The sequence below is a fragment of the Phacochoerus africanus genome, chromosome 11, assembly GCF_016906955.1.
Source record: "Phacochoerus africanus isolate WHEZ1 chromosome 11, ROS_Pafr_v1, whole genome shotgun sequence".
Taxonomy (NCBI): Eukaryota; Metazoa; Chordata; class Mammalia; order Artiodactyla; family Suidae; genus Phacochoerus; species Phacochoerus africanus.
Window position 1 is genome coordinate 59,205,747 of NC_062554.1, and position 20,768 is coordinate 59,226,514.

Below are 20,768 nucleotides of genomic sequence, written 5' to 3' on the forward strand. Positions count from 1 at the left end.
CCCCCAAACTGGTGCCCATTCCGGCTTCCCCGGGGCAGCCCTTGCAGGACAGGCCCACACAGACTGCAGGTCATGGGTCCCTTCAGCATCAAATAAATGCAAATTTCTAGGATGGGGATGTAAACACTTTCTCCATAGCATGTTTCGGGTGTGGGCAGGAGGATTGCATTGGCAGCCCATTGACCCTACAGGTAGGGGCCGTGGCTGCCGCTCACTCTGCTGCTTTCATGGGCAGATGGGGAGAAGCAGAGAGAGGAGGGAGAACTCTGGACAGAGAGGCTGGGTCCTGGACACACGCAGTGCTGAGTCAGGTTCTCCCTCATTGGCAACTGTCCCAGTGGTCGTTACCAGCATGGGTGGGACACCTGTTCCTAGCCCCTCGCCCTGTCACCATCCTACAGAACATCTCTGGGATTTGGGTTCTTTATAAGACGTGGGGAAAATAATAGCTGTCCTGCCTCAAGGTTGCTGTTTAACCAACAAAGCTTCCTATGAGTGGACCGTGGTAATGGACATAGGCAATTGTATTAAAAGATTTACAATGTACTTTTTTTCCCCCCAAATAATGACAATGCAAATTGAGCTATTAATACTGCCAGGCACTCAGCCAAGGGTACAACATGATGTCTAGTTTAACTTTCTCAAAAATCCTCGTGTGGGAGGTCCTCTTACTATCCCTCATTACAGGTGGAGCAACTGCAGCCCTGAGAGGTTAAGCACCATTCCCAATGTCACACAGCTAGCCAGTGGCAGAGCTGGGATAGGATCCCACAATTTTCTGCTGTCTGAAGAAGTGAGGGCTGGCCACATTTTTAAAAATTGGTTGCAATCATCAGATTGCAATCATTGGTTACCTCCTTCTTATTCTCCTGACTCACTCTTGCCTCTAAGTTGTCAAAAAACAAAAAACCTGTCTCTGCTGTTTTTGGCTGAAACAGCACCTCCACCAAGTCCTGTGATCTTGGCAAGGGTGCCAGACAGATCTACAAAGCTGTCCTGCCATTTCATGCTGCTTCTCATCTGTGACAGTGTCAGAATCAGCAGGACCCACACCTGTCTTCCTCCTCTCAAAGCAGTTGGCGAGGGAAATGGAAAGTGCCCCCATGCCCTTCCACACTGACTGGCGCTCCTTTTCTCACTCCTATGTTCATGGATTTCAGAATTCCAAGCCCTTTCGGCGCCTTCAGCGCAAATTCATAGGTGGCGGATTAGAACGGAGATGCTGGGGAGCAGAATGAAGAAGAGACTATTGTCACCACAGCCTGATGTTCACTCTCTGTCCCCAGCAAGTGAGTACAGAGGTCAACACCACCCCTCCTCTGGCCATCAGGGGCCAATCTCCTGTCCTCTGGCAGCATCGTGTCCAAGGCAACCTCAATGGGTCTTAGGCGGGACATAGAGAATGAGTGAATAGCTTTTATGTTCACAAAACTTTCCTTCTGAGCCCTTGTGCCTTAAAGTCCTACAGCACTTGTTACTCGGGGCACTCAGGCAGGTGAATTCTGCACCTTACGTCCATATTTGCTGCCCTCCCATCCACAGTCATGTTAAACGTGGACTATACTGTCCAGGTGGCGATCTGCCAGGAACCCAAAGAAGGGGTGAAGAGTGTTTGCTTTTGGCCCAGGGGAAAGCTCTGAGCACCTGGGCTGGGCTTGCCAGGAAGCACACCTGGTTGGGGGTGAGGTCCCAGGCCTTGCAGCGGCCAGGCCACACATCACAAGCTCCTCCTGGGCAATCAGGATGGCACATCTGGACTGCCAGAGGGGAGATGTCATGGACAGGAAGGGAGGCTGGTCAATCCCCTGATGATCTGGGAGGAAAGAGCTTCCCTTCATCACCTCCTCCATCCCCCAATGAAACATGTCCAGATTTACTACGACGCCGAGTCAACCCCTTACTCCTGAGAGCTGGCAAAAAGCGTGTAAGTTTCACTGCATTTTCCTAACCGTGCCATTGTCCCTCCCACCCCCAATGATGTTCTTCTCTCTGAGGACACCTCACATCACCTCCTCCTCTCACCACACCCCTGATCCTAAACTCATTCCTAATATTCACCCAACCTGCCCCCTCAGTCTGTAGCCTGAGCCCATCTCCCTAAAACACTGCTCTCGTCCCCAGATGACCTCAACCAGTTCCTACTGCCAGTGCTTCCAGGCCAAACCCTTCCCTTCTGTCCACCAGTTTAAGTCATTCCCCATTCAGCTCCCCCTGTCTTCCCAATTTGACTTGCAATTACTTCCCTGTAAGCACTTTTTTTTTTTTTTTTTTTTAGGGCTGCATGTGCAGCATATGAAAGTTTCCTGGCTAGGGGTCAAATCAGAACTACATTTGCAGGCTTACACCACAACCACAGCAATGCCAGATCTAAGCCACATTTACAAACTATGCCACAGCTTGCAGCAACAGCAGGTCCTAGCTGCATCTGTGACCTACTCTGTAGCTCTCGGCAAAGCCAGATCCTTAACCCATTAAGCCAAGGCAGGGGTTGAACCTGCATCCTCACAGAGACAGTATTGGGTCCTTAATCCGCTGAGCTGCAGTGGGACTTCTGGGATGTTTCAGTTAATTCCTGTGTGTGTATGTGGAGAGAGGAGTTGGCTTTGGAATGAGGGTGGAAAGACTGCAAAGACTCCGGGTGGAATCCCCCTTGTGTAGATGGGGTGGGAGGATGTGGAGACCTGCCCAACCAGGAACAAACGTCTGCCACATGCAGGGGAGGCTGCACTGAGCTCAGTCTTCCTGAGCTCACTGATGTGATGCTCTCTCCCCGTAGAATCTGTGGGAACTCAGGAGAGGCTGCGACGTGAACACAAGGATGAATGCCACAGGACGCGGGAGGGGAAGGAAGGCGCAGCCTGTGCATCAGGGAGAGATTTGTGCAGGAAGACATCATACCTGCAGATTTCACAACACAAAGAGCAGGATGCACCACCAGAATATCTCCTTACCTGGTAGAGATCAGCGGGGAAAGAATCAGAAAGCTTTGTGGGGGCTTGGGTTATAAAAGGCTGAGAAAGAGTTCAAGTTAGCCAGAAAAAAAGCCAGATGAAAGGATTAACTACAGGGACAGCTTGAGTTCAAATCTTGACTTCTCACTTAAGCCCCAAGCGTTTGTTAGCTCGTGACCTGGGAAAGTTACTCAGATTTTCTACATTGCAGTTATTTATTCGTGCATGCATGTGGGCATGTGTGTATGTGTGTGTGTGTTTAAATCTGCGTGATGGGAAACAACAGTAGCACCTACTTCTGAGGCAGGTGTGAGGATAAAACTAGATAATGTACAAAGAACTTGGCACAGTTTTTTCGTGGCATGAGGTCAAGTGTTCAATATGTCAATAAACCTTAGGTGATGACATGATATTATTATTGACTGAACCAACTTTCAAACAGAAGCAAAAATCTCATGCTTGGGATCAGCCTTTTCTTGTGTGGCCTTGTCTTCCCCCTGTACCTGTCACCTGCCTCCACGGGTTCCATGGCCACTTGTCTCACTGTCTGCTATCCCTTTTGTGCTCAAACTGCCTTTAAATCATTTTGTCAAGAGACGGATGAGGAGCCACTTCTAGGAAAAAGAAGGTCATCATGTCCTGTGTCCCCAAGTACTCCCGACTGCCCTCGTCCACCAAGCGGGTCCCCTATACCCTCTGCTCTTAACACAACAGTGCCATTTTAGTGTTATTCAAAGAAAACACGCTGCCTCCCTCGGATTGTGTGATGGACGTGCTCTTCCGACTGCGCAGCGGCAGAGCATCTCCTGGGAACAGAGCTGCACAAAAGAGGAGTGAAAAAAATGGAATACGTCAAAAAGACAAAATACCCTGGAACTTATGGCATCTGTGACATCACTCGATACAGACAGAAGCTGATTTGGGTTTGGTGAGGGGGCTTTCTTTGGGCCCCTCCATCCCCAAAGGGACCCCTGGGTGTGCAGTCCTCCAAGAAGGCATAACTGATCGAACGGCACAAGGAGGAGCTGTGACTTGCCTCCAAACCCCAGGACCTCGCTCCAGGATCAATACCAGTCCTGTTGGCTAATGACCTTTCCATCCGCTCATCGAGCGTATCACTCAGCATGCTAGGCTTGTGTGGGGGCGGGGGCCACTCATTCCCCTGCCGGACACTGACTAATCACCACCATTAGGCCCATGTTCACACGTGACATGGGCACACAGAGAGGTCCCAATGCCTGCTTAGTAAAGGCAGGCTCCTAGGGCGGGCAGCCTGGGGGGCTCCAGGAGTGGTCGGCGCATACTTCACTGCCCACCTCCCTGAGAGGTGACCCTTCTCAGCGTTCATCAGAGAGGCCCCAGGAGCCTCTGATGGGGAGGAAAGGCTTGTGTGAACAGAGCAGACTAATACACTGCCCTGCACACCCAGCTCAGACACAAACCCCTTGATATACATTCTCCGTCTCTCTGACAGGTCTGCCAGACAGGTGCATCCTGTCACCTCTTCACAGGTGGGAAGAAACCAGAAGCAAACCATGAAATATGCAGGAGCTGGGCACCCTTGCAGCACCCTGGCTCTCAGCTCTGGTCCCAAAGACCACATGGGCTCCAGGAAGCTCCTAAAAATACCATCAGTGAGCCATCTCCTTGGCATCATGGCTGCCCCACTCCTTTTGTATTTTGCCTGGGGGCCAGCACTGCTGTTAGCTTCTCCAAGGACCCAAATGGTGAGACCCTGGCATGTTTCCCAACATGTCAAAGGCTGGGATCCTCAACGACTCACCCAAGAAGAAAGCCTGGGCATTGCCCAAGCACACCTGTCACAGGATGAATTTAATTTTGAATCATTCCAGTTGCCGCTTCTATTCTTGGTGGCAACATATTACTATAATTTAATTATCCAGGGAAAAAATTAGAGGATGAGATTCAGAGAGAAAAGAAAGCCCCTCCCCAGCGCGGCTCCAGAAGGTTTCTTGCAAAACACATGCGGTCACCCTGCCTTTTCTCTGTGTGGACGGCCCCTCGCAGCCCCACCACCCCTCCCAGCCAGGATGAGCTGGACTCCTGCGCAGCCAGGATGGGCTCGAGGAAACCCCAGGTGGGCTTCCTTTCATCTTCCACATCATCAACCCTCTTCGTGTTTGAAAATCTTTATTACCAGGGAGGATGCAAGAGGCAGAGAAAGAGTCCAGCTGGGACTGTGGGTCCAGGTGCAGCGTTCTGTTCTGGCTGCTTGAAAAATCCTATTTTGACTTGAAACCTGCCTAAATTTCCCTTGGAATTGATCATGAGAGAACACGGATGACCCCCCACTGAGCATCCTTGAGGGGACATTCTCATCATTACCTCCTCCTAGGAGGAGGCCAGGCTGGCTCAGGGCCTCCACCTCGCCAGGCCCCTGTGCTCCTCACCTCCAGAATTAACCAGCCTTCCTTTCCTACCTTCTCTGTGAACCTCCTGCTGTTCCCCAAAATGTTAGGTGACAACTATGCACACCCAAGAAAATAGATTTCCTGCTTGGCAGTGATATTGCTGCAGGAGGACCCCAGCTCAGGCCACAGCACCGATTGTCTGGGCTTTGACAATACGCCTTCTGACAAACAGAATCGCCTCTGCCCGCCCAGGGCCTTCTCTCTCATGCATTCTTATCCATCCACTGATGCTCCCGATTGTGGGCGATTGCATGTGGTTGTTTGTATTATGCATTAGTGAAAGGGACGGAGAAAAGGGGCAGGAAAATAATGGGAGGAATCCAGACAAATCATTCCTAGCATAGAGATCTCAAATAATTTCAAGCCAGTAAACACTTCCAACAAAAGGAGTGCAGCGAAGAGTGAATCCGTCTGCTGATATCTTCGTCTCTTCATTCATCTGTGCCTGCATGCAATTAAGAAAGAACTTTGGTCCCCTTCCAGAGCCAGGCACTGTGCTGGGTGGGGGCCCCAGGAAGCACGTCCTTCTCAAGCTTGCTCTGCTGTGGGAAATGCAGGCACGTGGCTCAGAGGCCTCTGCAGTAGGGTGTCACATCACATGATGGGACAGTCCCAGATTTCTCTGTGCCATGGGAGGATCAGGAAAGGCTGCCACAAAGAAGCCAGGTCTAAGCTGAGGCTAGAAAGAGCAGCAGAAGCAGGCCAGGTGAAGCAGGGATATGGGCAGGTGTGCCTGTACAGGGGAGTGTGGATATAGGAAGGCACACCCATAGGAACACTCCTACCTGAGGTGGGAGGTGGAGAAAGGAGGTGAGAACTATGTGTAGAAAAGCACTAAGAAATGAGGCCAGCGATGCTTTAGAAGCTATGATAGAATTTGTGAAAAGTCACCTGCTGGGGAACAAATGCCTGGGGAATCTCTGGGAGAAGAGTGATGAGCAAGGAGGCCAGGCTTGGGTGTGTGGTCCTAAAAGCACCATGCCAGCTGTGGTGGAAGTACATCTGACTAGAGGTGGGTCACTAGGGAGGCAGGGGGACCTCTTGGAAGTTGATAGTGTCAGCCTGGCCACAGAGGATGCGTAGGGTGGGAGCAATGGCAGGAGGGAAGAGGAAGCAATGCACAGGATCAGAAGCAGTAGGATCAGGGGCTGGCAGGACGTGGGAGGTAAGGGAGAAGGAATAGCCATGGATGACTCCCAGGGGAGTCATGGATAAAGAAAACACATGGGATTTCCTATTGTGGCTCGGTGGTTAACGAACCCAACTAGTATCCGTGAGGAGTATTATCCATGAGGACTTCCATATGCCATGAGTGTGGCCCTAAAAAGACAAAAGACAGAAGAAGGAAGGAAGGAAGGAAGGAAGGAAGGAAGGAAAGAAAGAAAGAAAGAAAGAAAGAAAGAAAGAAAGAAAGAAAGAAAGAAAGAAAGAAAGAAAGAAACCAAGTGAATTAGCACTAAATATACTGAGCTTGAAGTGTCCATGGAACAGCTCGTGGACACATCATTTAAGCTGCTGGATGTAGGGGTCTGGAGGCAGAGCTGGGAAATGTTCAGCAAGTGACCCTGAAAGAAGAAAAGCCTGGTTTTTCAGGTTGGCCCATTTCTGGGGTGTGTCTCTTCCACCATGGCCAATTTCAAGGGCAATTTCAATGTCTTGCTGTCGGTGAGTATGGCACTGAGGAGGGATGGCACAGCTGGCCTCCTGAGCCCGCCCTAGCACACTGCTGGCTGAAGGTTAAGTGCTGGGACTCATTAGCACAGGGAGCCAATGGAGAACTTGGGGCTGGATTGCATCACTGGTTGGTTTAGGGTGGGAGGAACAGGTGGGGGGGGGGTTGGCAAGCTCAGCTCAGAGTCACATCTGTGATCAGAAGCCCATCTGAGGAGGAGCCCACAAAGTGGGCTGAAACTGGACTGACTTATTAATTATCTACTCCCGGCCAAGCATCTTAGGGGTCCCTTCCTGTAATCCACACGCTACTCTAGGGGTAGGTGCTATTGTCATCCTTATTTTATAGATGAGGAACAAGGCACAGAGAAGGTAAGTAACTTGCACAAGGTCACAGAGCAAGCATAGGAGAGCCAGGCCGAGAATGCTGGGCAGCCTGAATCGGAGCCTGGGTCCCTCGTGTCCACTTCAGAGCAGGGGGCAGGGAAGGAAACACAACGCTCTGAGAACAGAGCAGTCACAAGACCACAACACACTAGTGAAAGAAAGGCCTTGAAATAATTCTCTCCCTTCAAACAGAGGAAGCTGGAGGCCAGCCCTGAACCGCAGACCATGATCTGGGAGGAAAGGAATCTCTGCTGTCTCAGTGCTTTTTCCCCACCTGCTGTTCTGAACAAAATCGCCATCACATTTTTAGGAGTCCACATACATTGTTCCTGTTCAAGAGCCGATTCCAATCCCCAGGCAAGAGGCCAGTGGCAGATCCGACCTTGCCCCCATCCCCCTTTCAGCTGGGGGACATGGGTCCCTCAGAAATTAGGTCATCTGTTATGTGCTGTGTTTTCTGCCTGCCTAGAGGTTGGATTCTGTTTGTTTGTTTTGGGCTGTGCCTGCAGGCTGTGGGAATCCCTGGGCCAAGCATAGAATGTGGACCATAGCAGTGACCACAGGAATCCTAAACCACTAGGACAGCAGGAACTTGTGTTTTTTCTTTTTTCTTCTTTTTTTTTTTTGGCCCAAACCCCAGGTTGGGTTCTGATTCTTTGTCCATCACTTCTCACTTGCTTCTTCTCTACGCAAGTGTTGGTTCTCCCTATGGTCTTGCTTTTCAGCAGGAACTTGTGTTTATTGGATGAAAAATGACCCATCTGTCTCAGGGGGACAGTCACAGGTGGCTTCATCTCATCCCTCCTAAAGCCCATTGGCTGCTGGGCTGGGTCCTGAAACAGAGTAGCAGCAGCTCCGTGAAACAGCACAGTCCTCATGGCAGCAGAAGTGGGGACTTCACTGTCTCCAAATGGCTGGTGAGAGGTAAGAAGTACGGTCCCAGCACCTGGCCAAGGCAGGACGCGGCCCCCGACTCACGTCTGTGCCCCGTGAGCCAGTTTCGGCTGTTCCTTCTCTCCCCTTAGTCAGAAGCATGGGCTACAATCGGGCACCGCATTTTCTGATGTCTGCATCCTCTAGAATGTTATAGAGGCATTTACTCTGGGCTTCTCTAAATTAGCTGAGAGATGAGCAGAAGACTGCCTACTGGTAGACAACTTCATAATGGCAGACAGCCTGCCACGAGGAAGGCTTCTTTGCAAAGTAACTTGCAAATTAGGGCACAGTAATGGTTCCATAGTCACCTGCTTCTGATGGCAGGAGGCGGGCCAAAGCCCTGCCAGTCAGCGGGGGCTGCTGCTCACAGACAGGCATCAAGATGCTTGCCTGAAAGGGGGCGATGGAGGGAAGGCAGTGCCCTCTGTGCTCCTGCAGGACAGGAGCCAAGGTTTCCATCACTGGCACACTTTGAAGACACAGCCAAGCACTAGCCTGGAGATGACTCTCAGAGTTGTTCTGCCCTTTAGCTCCTGATTTGCTCTGTGTTCTCAAGCAGCTTATCTAGATTCTCTGGGAAGACGAAGAGCAGAGCATTGGACTGACTTTGTACCAGGTCAGTATCTTTGAAATTTTTCCAAAAAAAGGTCAACATTCAAGTTCCTTGGGAGGAGGCAGCATGAGTGTGGAGACAAGTATGAAGCAGTAGTTCATCTCTAACAGCCTGGAAAGGGGATCATTTGCTTTCGAAGTAGCTCATTGTCAACGAAAGAACAACACACCCCTTTCCTGCCAATACTCAGCTGCCTTCCTGCCCTTTACCCTCTTCCCGTGAGAATGAGCCTCTCTCCTGGATCCTCGGCTAAAGGGTTTCAACCCCGCAAACATTTAATCGAACACCAGGAAGCATCGGATGCATCAGAAGCAAGGAAAGCTGGGGCTGGATTGGGGGTGGGGAGGACCCCAGGGGTCCACAGCCAACCTCTCTTCCATCCTTCTGTCTCACCCCTCAGCATGTGGTGGTCTACAGTGAAGGCTTTGGTGGGGGGCAACACAGGGGTCCATCTCCCTTCTCCTTCCCATCGTCCCCTCTGCCTATTTATGGTCCATGGCATTTTAACGTCACGAGAGATTTAAAGAATTAGAAATTCTACTTAGCAGCAGTCTCCACTTGGAGATGTAAATATTCATAAACACATCAACTCTTCCAGACCCATCACAAAGAGGGCTGCCAACCACACCCCTGCTGCCTTAGGCGCTGTTGTATTAAGTGAGGAGCAGGCAAGTTGAAGGGGATATTTTTAACTTAATTTTTTTTTAATCGAAAAACATTTTGATGTGCCCCACTGGGAACAGAGCTGGAGAGAGACTGTTTTCTGGAAACCGAGGCTACCCCAGCATTGTGGGTGGGATCTGACACAGTGATTGAGACAGTCGACCGCATCTACAGCCCCATCCCACGTGCCTCAGGGAGGTTGATCAAGAGAGGATGTCTGATCTTAGCTCCTGCTGGTGGGGTGGGGAGTGAGCATGGGTGTCCACCTTCCCAGCAAAGGGCAGCCTCAGCCGGGACAAAACGTGCCCCTCAGAGGAGAACCCAGGGGAGCCGGCAGCCTGGGAAAGAGGCTTTCTCACGCTCCCTGGGGGAGTTCTTCAGGGAGACACAGCATCACTACTCTGGCTCCTCAACCAGCGCATCCACAATTGCATTATCCAGGCTTAAGTCCTGATAAATAGGCTTCCTTGATTTGGTTGTTATTTATTATTCAATAACTGTCCTATTAAACTTAAATGAATGGGGTGTTTGGGAGACAACCCTGAACGCTACTTCCACGTGTTTCCGTCAAGGGAATTCTGCCAGATCCTTAATGACCCCCGGCTTGTGGATGAGGCCGTAGCCTCGGGCGTCACTGGGGGTCTTGGGCAGCTGGAAACAGGGGCCGTCAGTGGGCCCTCCCCCTCTGCACCCAGTCCACAGGGAGCACCTGGCAGATTATAGCTCCAGGCAGACAATGTGGGAAAGCAAGGAGGGATTAGAGGAAAAGAGATTCCTGAGAAGACAGATAACAGAGTTGTTGGGCTCTGTTAATTAAAAAGCAGCAATTTGTCTGAATTCTGAATGTGAAGAATCCCTTGGGAGGTATTAGCCAGCTTCCTCTGAGAACGGGACGTGCTCCTTCCCCAAGCTGTAACATGCTACCCCAGGGGCTCTGTGTGTGTTGGGGTGGGGGGGGGGGAAGGGCCCTGCCTTACTTGTCCTCGTTCAGAAACCCAGACAACCCTGGTGGACTGAGGCCCTTCCAGGTGGCTCCGCCCCTGCCCCCCAAACTTCTCCCAGGCTTCTGAAAGAGATTAAGATTCACCTCTTCCCCCAACGTAACATCCTGCTAATTCAATAAAGGATATGAACGCTATGCCAACACTGCTAGTAATTCCCAGAGCTTATTCTAGGCCAGGCACTGTTCTAGCTAGGTGCCTTATATAATTCACTCATTTTAATTCTCACAACAATTCTAGGAGACAAATGCTCTTACTATCCCCATTGTATCAGAGAGGGAACAGAGATGCGGGCAGGTGTACCGTTTCCATCTACTAATGAATAGTAAGTTTCAAAGCCAAGAGCGTGACGTCCGTATTAACTACCACCCTCCCTCGCCATCACAGCACAAGTTACCGCTCTGAAAAGGTTCCTAAAATCCCCTAAAGGAAAGCAGCCCACCCACACCACTTAGAGCCAGAAATGACACACTCGGGGCAGGCAGTCCCTGCTGGAGACAGAGAAGTTCTTGGCTTTCTGCAGGTTAATTAATCTTGTGCCTTCAGAAGTGAGAATCCTCCTTTGTCTGTGACATTTACTTATTTGAGAAAAAAAATATCATTTTTCTTTTTTTTTTGTCTTTTTGTCATTTCTTGGGCCGCTTCCGTGGCATATGGAGGTTCCCAGGCTAGGGGTCGAATCAGAGCTGTAGCCACCAGCCTACGCCAGAGCCACAGCAATGCGGGATTTCAGCCACGTCTGCAACCTACACCACAGCTCATGGCAATGCCGGATCCTCAACCCACTGACAAGGCCGGGGACCGAACCCGCAACCTCATGGTTCCTAGTCGGATTTGCTAACCACTGAGCTACGACAGGAACTCCCCAAAAATATAATTTTTCTTATGGGCTCTTCACCAACAAGAGACCTAGAACAGAGAATTAATTATACAATATGTGGTGGTACAGCCAGTTCTGAGGGGCGTTCCTGTCACATTCCAGAGCAATGCTGTCTCTCAAGATTAAGGCCAGGCGTTGTGTTCACTCCTGGGTTTCTCCAAGCCCTGGTCTTTGAGGGTTCAGGACACATTTCCCAGGATGCTCAGCATGGACAATGTGTGTTTGGACCCTGAAGGAGGCACATAAGCTAGAACAGCTGATTGCTCAATCTGTTTAAAGGTCTAGATGATCTTACATCATGAAAACTCAGTAATAGCGAAATGCTCCCCATTGATTCAGGGGCCATAGCTTCATTAAACACTCATCTTTATACAAAGCATCTCCCGAAGGCCTGTGATGTCATGGCCTCCACCCTGAGCCTGATGGGTCCATCAGTGAACAACGTGGCTGAGCATTGCTGCCTTCATGGGGCTTGTCATCAGGAGGCGGTTCTTAGGATACAGAGCTTCCTGCAAGAATAATTTTCAATTCTGTGTGATTTCTAGGTTTCTGAGACTGTCAGTTACATGGAATAGGCTTTATCCTGGTGGGATGAGCACAGCCATGATCTGGACACAGCCACTGGGATCACGGTCTGTCCCTTGAAAGACTCAGAGGTAATGGAAGTGTTCTCAGGGGAGATGATGCTCCAGACTCTGAGGACGTGGGTCTTCTCCTGGGCTACCTCCAGCAGCAGCATGAGCCCTGGACTTGGGGTCAGAAGGTCTGGACCTGCCCACCACACTTGACCCTGCACTTGACTTTCCTGGCCTATGGTGTCTTTGCTGGTGGAACAGGTGTACGGAGGAACCACAGCACCTGTCTGAAAGGATGGCTTCAAGTTCAAAGCCAAACGAAACAAGATGGAAGTGGACTGTACCCAAGAAAATGTTAGCATGTAAATGCAAGGTGTTGGTATCACTAAACTCATGTGGTGCAAACTGAGATAAATGTAGGTCATCTCATAACCTGAACTGTTTCCTTGACCATGCGTAGGTTCAGGTCCTCTGGGGAATTGGTCTCACCTGCCCTTTGCTTGCCATCCAAGTGGCTATTTGAGGCATCAGTTTGGCGAGGCTGAACTCCAGCCTCCCGAGTTCCCTTGCTGGTGTCTCCTGTGAGCTGGGCTACAGGGCAGATGCTCTCAGGAGAACTGGGGTACAGAGGGAAACAGCTATTTCGTAGCTCACACCCTTTCCCTCCCAGGGACCCAATCACATGCTAATCCTGGTGCCTCCATGGAGGGATTTTGCAGATATGACTGAAGTTCCCAATGAGCAAATAGAAGTCAGTCAAAGAGAGGTTTTTCCTGAGGTCCTGAGTTACCCAGTCAGAAGGCTTAAAAGGAAGCCCAAGAGAAGTGAGGTCCCTTCCTCCCCACGACCACCTCTGACGACAGATGTAGCTCACGTCAGTGGGGTCCAGATCCACTCAGGACTTTCCATGGCTGGCTGCCTCCCCTAAGAACTTTGGACTGACTCAGCCAGCACCCACCAGAGGCAAATCACTCCTTCACTCCTCGTGAAAATTCTTCTCTGTGCATATTTATCTCCTCCTGACCCGCTGCTCCGAATCCTTACCAAGACTCCACCCTGCCTGCCTGTCTGGCGGTTTGCCTCCCACTTGTGGGAGGGGTAATGTAACAGCAACCTGAGCCCTTCCACGAGTGCTCTGAACACATGAAGAAGACTTGGGCATGACCTTGGCAGGCTCAACTGCCTCTGATTCCAGCAGGTCACATGCTGGAGGACCAGGGCTGAGTAAGGAAGCCCATCTTCACATGAGAATGAATAAACAGAATAAGGCAAAGCCCAAAGATGACACGCTTATAAACTGTTACCACTCAGGACTGTTCCAAAGGCTGGTGATTTCCTGGGTGGAGGAACTTTTCCCACCTTCCAAGGCTCTTCAGTGTAGAATTAGATGGTCAACCAGCTTTATTCATTTATTCATTTATTTATTTTCCCAGTGCAGTTTGTCCTGAACCATGATGATAGATGGTCAGCTCAGGTGAGTTTGTACAACAATCCCAGCAAGAGAAACACTAAATCAATCTATTGGGGGAAATATTAATGCTCTCATTAGGAGGCTTAATTATTCACATCAGCCTCCAGTTCTTTCCAAGACATTAATCCCATTTCTGATTTCAGAGCAATTGCCCTTCTCACAATTATGAGACACCCAACAGGTGCTCTCAGTTCCTGGAGGGCCAACATATTCTGCCTGGAGTCAGGAGAGACCCGTTCAGAGCCAGCAGCCATGCCCCCCGCCCCCGCCCCAGACCATGGCTAAGTTGGACCAAAGCTCATCATTCCCTCCAGGCACACTCATACTTACATCCTCATCTTTTTCCATTCAAAATGATAACAACAGAAATGAATGCACACATATTGATTCCTATGTGCCAAGCACAGTTTGAAATATTCTAAGTGTATCACCTGATGTCTGGGACCTATAACGTAGCACTCTTTTATTACCTGCATTTTACCAATAAGGGAACTGAGATGATTGGCATCTTGCCCACAGTCACCCAAGGAAAGGGAGAGGTTAGGTTTGCACCCAGGCAGTGCAGCTCTGGAGCCCACACTCTTTATCTTTAGGGTAAACTGGCCCTTCCTACTATGCTATGCTTCTCGTCCCATAAGGTTTTACTATGAAAAAAAAAAAAAAATCTCTAAACAACTGTTTGGGAAGAAGGCATTCAGTTCCTGCAAAACAAGGCCAACCTTCCCCAAATTTTAAATCCTTAACCTTTCTTCACAATCATTACTCAAAATTAAAACTTCTTCTTATGCAATTAAAGGCCCTCCGGCTTCCTCGCCCTGGTGCTCCGCACCAGACAAAATTTCACACCGTCTACAAAAACAGCGCAGCGGTCCTCTCGCCACCCACCTGAGAGTTTCCAGATGGGTAATTCTGCCACAGGCACTACAGTGTCGGAAGCGAATATACCCAAACAGCTTTTTCTCATGTACCTGTCTTTCCCCAGAGCTCTGCCTTCCACAGTCGGTGGGGAGGAATGAAACCCCTGGAGGGTCAGACAAAGCAGGGCTTCATTAGAGTTTGTGGGGATTTCAGCTCTGGCTAAACCATCGCATTCTTAACCCTCAAGGGACGTCACAGAGAGAGAGCTGAGGCTTCTGTAAAAGGTAGCTTCTCCCCTTTGAAAAAAAACAACATCCAAAACATTGTTCTGAAGAGCAGGACATTAATTGCATACACTATTTCCCCATAAACTAAGAGCTTGGGAGAGTTGGAGAACTACAGGTCAGAAAGAATATTAAGTTGCAATTACTACGAAGAGTTCTCCAACTAAAAAGAATGTAATTAAGTCAGGTGAAAGGGGGCAGCATTGCAGATGAATCACTTACAGTCACTCATTCATTCAATTAATGCATGTTTTAAACCTGAACCTAAGATGTGCCATTCCCTGTGTAGGAACAGCATTTGGTGAACAGGACTGGAAGGGCCTCTGTCCTCATGGAACCCAACTTCCAGTAGCATATTTGGAAGCACACACTGACCCTGTTCACTGTAAGAGAGTGAACATCTGAATGCATCACAGGTTAGTGGACTGCTGCCCTTTGTCACCTGCTCAGTATTCCTTTCTTGGTTAATAACACCTGGATATTCCCTTTGGAGAGCAAGCTCTACATCCACAGCTGGAGGTAGGCATGAGTCCTCAAGTGCCCCCAGGATAGGTATTGTTTCAGAGATGGGCAGGTGACCTGGGCTGGGCAGTTGACCTGGGCTGTGACCTTGAATCCTAGATTTTTCAGACTATTGGGAGCCAGTCATGAGCTGCTAGAGACCAATGAAAGGGCAAACCTGCTTGAAAATCTTGAAAGCAAAGCAGAGCTCAGTGGTTCAGAGACAAAGACTCAATTCTAATTACCCTGTCTGAGCCCCTGGATCCTACTAGACCTGAAGTGACACTTGTAAGCCAGTTTGAGTTGAGATTCTATCCCTTGCAACCAAAGCCAGTCTTGACTAAGTCTAGTTAAGAGCTTCACTCATTTTTAGTTGGTCTCTTGCAGGGAGATGTCAGTCTGCTGTGTTTAGGGCTGAGCTCTCAGTCTACCACCAGAATTAGGATGTGGTTCATGTTAAGTACACAATTAAAGGTAGTCACTTATGATCTCGATGACTGACTATTATCACAATCATCTCACAAACATTAAAATCTTTCCTGGACTCCACCCTCTTCCCTCTGGCAACAGCCCTGTTCCCCTTCACAATAAAATTCTTTTTAAAACAATCACGTATGCTCTGTTTTGCACTTTTCACTCCCTATCCCCTGATTTCCATCCGCTCCAATCAACTTTGTTTCCATTATGCTATTGAAATGGCTATTGTCAAGGTCACCCGTGAACTGTATCGTGCCAAAAACAATGATTAAAGTTCCTCTCATTTTCCTCAGCCTGTCAGTACATTTGTCACGGTGGACACGGTCTTTCTGCTGAAGCCATTTCTTCACTCGGCTTCTCTTCTCCCTTCTCTCCAACTTTGAGTTCTTCCTTCTTTTTCAGATCATCTCTCTGTTTCCACTCCTGTGTCTTCCCGTTTAGTTGATAGTTGGGAAAACCATTCATCACTCGTGGCTCTGAAATGTGTGCCTCTGCTCCCAGCCTCTCCCCAGAGGCTGATGCCTCCATCTACCATCATGGGACAAGGTTGCCCAGATGCCCATCAGGGCTCTCCCATCAATAAAACCCACCTATTAATTCCACCATCTCCTCCACCCTGAAATCTGCTTCTCATGATGGACCCTCCATCCTGGCAAATGGTACTACCCTTCCCACTCACCTGGGCCAAAGCCCTACACATCATCTTTGGTTCCTCTCTCCTTATCTCTATATCCAATCCATCAGCAGGTACAGCCTCTAAACTTAAATATATTCTGAATCTGACTCCATCTCATCTGCTCCACCCTTTCCACATAAGTCCCAGCGCAGGACTATGCAGGCGCCCAAGGACCCCCACTTAACACCGATAGGTCAAGTCACACCTCTGTCCCTGCAAAACCCCCAGGGACTTCCCCTTAGAAAATCCAAACTTCTTATAAGTGTCCTTGAGACCATTTCAAGGTCTTTTGCATTCTACTCTGGCCATCAATTGCACGATTGTCTGTCAACCTTCCCTGGTGGGGTCATACCCATAGGCTCACACACACCATGCTGGCTCCCACCTTTCCTTCTCCTGGAGCACAGCTCTCCTGGGTCTTCTCAAGGCTGACTTCCTATCTGTTAGGACTTTGGTCAGATGTCACCTCCTCAGAGAGGGCTGGCCTGCCCACGCCACCCAAAGGAGCCTCTTTCCCACCCCACTCACTCTCTTCCTGGTGTCCTGCCTTATGTTTCACGTCCTCCTATTGGCTGGTTGCCCTCTTGGTTGGACATGCCGTCCTGTAAGTGCAGACAGAAGACTTGCAGGCTTTAAAGGAACAGGCCAGGACTGTTCTGACCTGTCCACCAGCATCAGGGGAGTGTCTGAATCTTCCATCTACTCACAGTACCATTGCGAATCAAGCTGTCTCCTTCAGTGGGCTGGGGGAACTTGGACTTGAAAAATTCTACCCCCTCAGTGAGCTGCCTTTATTGTAAAAGAAATCATAATTTTAAAAAACTTGGCATTCAAATTACTCAATAAGCCCAATTATCATGGATCGAGGGGGAAAGGTTGGCTGGTAAGGGGAGTAGAGAATGAGTTGTAAATAATTTCATGTTATATCTGGAATCTACTAAAAAGTATGTGGCCATCCTTGAACATCTGATATAAAAAGGATTGTAATTTCACAAACTACCTTGTGTTCTAACAAGAAAAAGACAGGCATAGCAAGGATGAGTGCAGACTGACTCGCTGCATAAACACCTCGATCGATATCTGTTTAGAGCTTTTGATTTAGGAAATCAATGGGGTGAGCCAGAGCAATGCCAGATCTCCCCCAGATACAGCAGATCTCTGCTAGTAGAGAGAATGTCTCTTTCTGTGAAAAAGGAAACAAACCATGACACTTTAAAGAACAAATCTACTGTGAAATTAACTTGTAATTTTATGGATCCCCCAAATATTAAATGTCCTGGAAAATGTCTGTTCTTGCAGTGGGGCAACATTTCTTTAAACTCAGTTTAAGTGTACTTTATCCGACAGGTAAGACATTATTACTTGATTCTGATCACATCTAATTTTTGCCAAGCCCTTAGGCACATGCAGCATCCAGATAACTTTATATTAATTTTTTTTTTTAAGGGGCGCACCTGGGCATATGGAAGGTCCCAGTCTGGGGTCGAATCGGAGCTGCAGCTGCCGGCCACAGCCACAGCCACAGCCATAGCAACCCGGCATCCCTAACCCACTGGGCAGGGCCAGGAATCAAACAGGTATCCTCATGGATACTAGCTGGGTTAGTAACAGCTGAGCCACAACTCAAACTCCTATATTCATCTTTAATTGTTGTATATGACATAGTGTGAAATCTGACTCATGGACATTGTTTTTTTCCTAAAACCGATCGACAACCAGGGGAGGGACATGAGACCTCAGGTCACACACTCTTTCACTCTCTGTCTTTAATGGCACTTTTACTGGTCTGTACCTGCACATACGTAGTCACAATCTTATGTCAAGGACTTGGTCCCTGGTCCTAAGGGAATCCCCCTGAACAAACCCTATCACCGGAAGGGACATTATAGACCCTATGTCAGCATGGAGTTTGATTCAGAATTATGTATGGCTGAAGGCTGGCTAAATTTGATGCAATCTCGCTTAATCATGCATGCTGGTTACTCTGCTTCTGGTTAGATCACCTCTCTAATCCCTTCCTCACCCTTCCTGACCTGTTCTAAGATTGACTTGTACAGACACATCAGCCAGGCTCCCTTGCCCTCAGCTTCTGGATAAGTTTGACCAGGGGGTGCCAGTGGGAGATGAGAAGTAGTAGGGAGAGAAGCCGAGGATCCTAGCCCAGCTCCTGTTGGGCAGTCCCTCTTCCAATGCTGCTGCCCTCACCAGCCTCACCATCACAGTCTACTTCCTGAACTCTGCCCACATCTCTGCAATAGTCTCCTCACTACACTTTCTCTCATTAAATCCACTGGGTTCTATAGGACGGTGCTGAGTCGTCAAGTGCCCAGTAAGGGTATGGTCACCGAGCAAAATGGGTTGAACCCCTTCATTGCTGTCACAGAGTTCTAAGTGTCTACAGGCTACAGACACTTAGAACACTGTGACGGCACTGAAATAATAAAACAGACACTTAGAACTCCATCCCCTCTAACACTGTATGCCCACTGCCTTTATAGGACAACGCAGTATACCTTGTATTAACTGATTTATAATCTGCACTCCCCACCACACTGGCAATATCTTCCTGCTTCAGTCTTAGGAGATTGTACCTTTCTAAGCATTTGCCCATTTCTTTTAGGTTGTCCATTTTGTTGGCATATAGTTGCTCATCTGTTTTGCTCGGTATCTACTCAGAATCTGACCCATATCTGATTCAAAGCTCATTTTCATTTGCGATTGCTCTTGAAGAATTTTAAGCTGAGTCATCAACCTAGGTAAATAATTAAGTATAACGTAATGGAATAAATGCTTATATGTAGCATGATTGAAGTTATCAAAACATAAAGGAGGAAGGGCTTGATTCTGAGTTGGTCAGGTAGAAGGAGAGCCTGAGATAAGAAACCTTTTCCAATCTGTATGTCTCGGTGGTTTTTTTTTTTTTTTTGGTCTTTTTGCCTTTTTAGGGCCACTCCCATGGCATATGGAGGTTCCCAGGCTAGGGGTCTAATTAGAGTGGTAGCTGCCGGCCTACGCCAGAGCCACAGCAACGCGGGATCCCAGCTGCGTCTGCAACCTACACCACAGCTCACGGCAACGCAGGATCCTTAACCTACTGAGCAAGGCCAGGGACTGAACCCACAGCCTCATGGTTCCTAATAGGATTCATTAACTACTGCACCACAACGGGAATTCCTATATATGTTGTTATTTCTTTCTCTTCTCTGATTCCTGTGGCTATGACTTCCAAAATTATGTTGAATAAAAGCAGTGAGAGTGGGCCTCATTGTCTTGTTCCTGATCTTGGAGGCAGTGCTTTCAGCTATTCACCATTGAGAACGATGCTAGCTGTGGGTCTGTCAAATAAGGCCCTTATTATGTTGAGGTAGGTTCTCTCTAAGCTCACTTTCTGAAGAGTTTTTATCATAACTGATGTTGAATTTTATCAAAAGATTTTCTGCATCTAATAATGTGGTCATAAGGTTTTTATTCTTCATTTTGTTAATATGGTGTATCACCCTGACTGATTTGTGGATATTGAAAAATCCTTGCATCCCTGGGATAAATCCCACTTGATCATAGTATATGATCCCTATAATGAATTGGATTTGGTTTGCTAGTATTTTGTTAAGGATTTTTGCATTTATGTTCATCAGCAATATCTGTCTATAATTTTCTTTTTTTTTGTGATGTCTTTGGTTTTGGTATCAGGGTGCTGCTGGCTTCAAAGTGTTCCTCTCTTTGCAAATTTTTGGAATGGCTTCACAAGGATAGGTACTAACACTTCCTAAAAGTTTGGTAGAATTCACCAGCCATCTGGTCCTGGACTTTTGTTTTTTGGAAGTTTAATGCTGATTCGGTTTCAGTATTGGTAATTGGTCTGTTCGTAGTTTCTATTTCTTCCTGCTTCAGTCTGGGGATATTGTACCTTTCTAAGCATTTGTCTATTTCTTCTAGGTTGTCCATTTTATTAGCATGTAGTTGCTCATAGTAGTCTCCTTTGATACTTTGTCTCTCTGTGGTATTGGCTATAACTTTGTTTTCTTTTTGTTGTTGTTGTTGTTGTTGTTGTTGTTGTTGTTGCTAATTCTTGGGCCGCTCCCGCAGCACATGGAGGTTCCCAGGCTAGGGGTTGAATTGGAGCTGTAGCCACCGGCCTACGCCAGAGCCGCAGCAATGCGGGATCCGAGCCGCGTCTGCATCCTACACCACAGCTCATGGCAACTCCGGATCGTTAACCCACTGAGCAAGGGCAGGGACCGAACCCGCAACCTCATTGTTCCTAGTCAGATTCGTTAACCACTGTGCCACGACGGGAACTCCTGTTTTCATTTCTGATTTTATTTTATTTTATTTTGTTTTTTTAGGGCTGCACTCACGGCATATGGAAGTTCACGGCTAGGGGTCAAATCA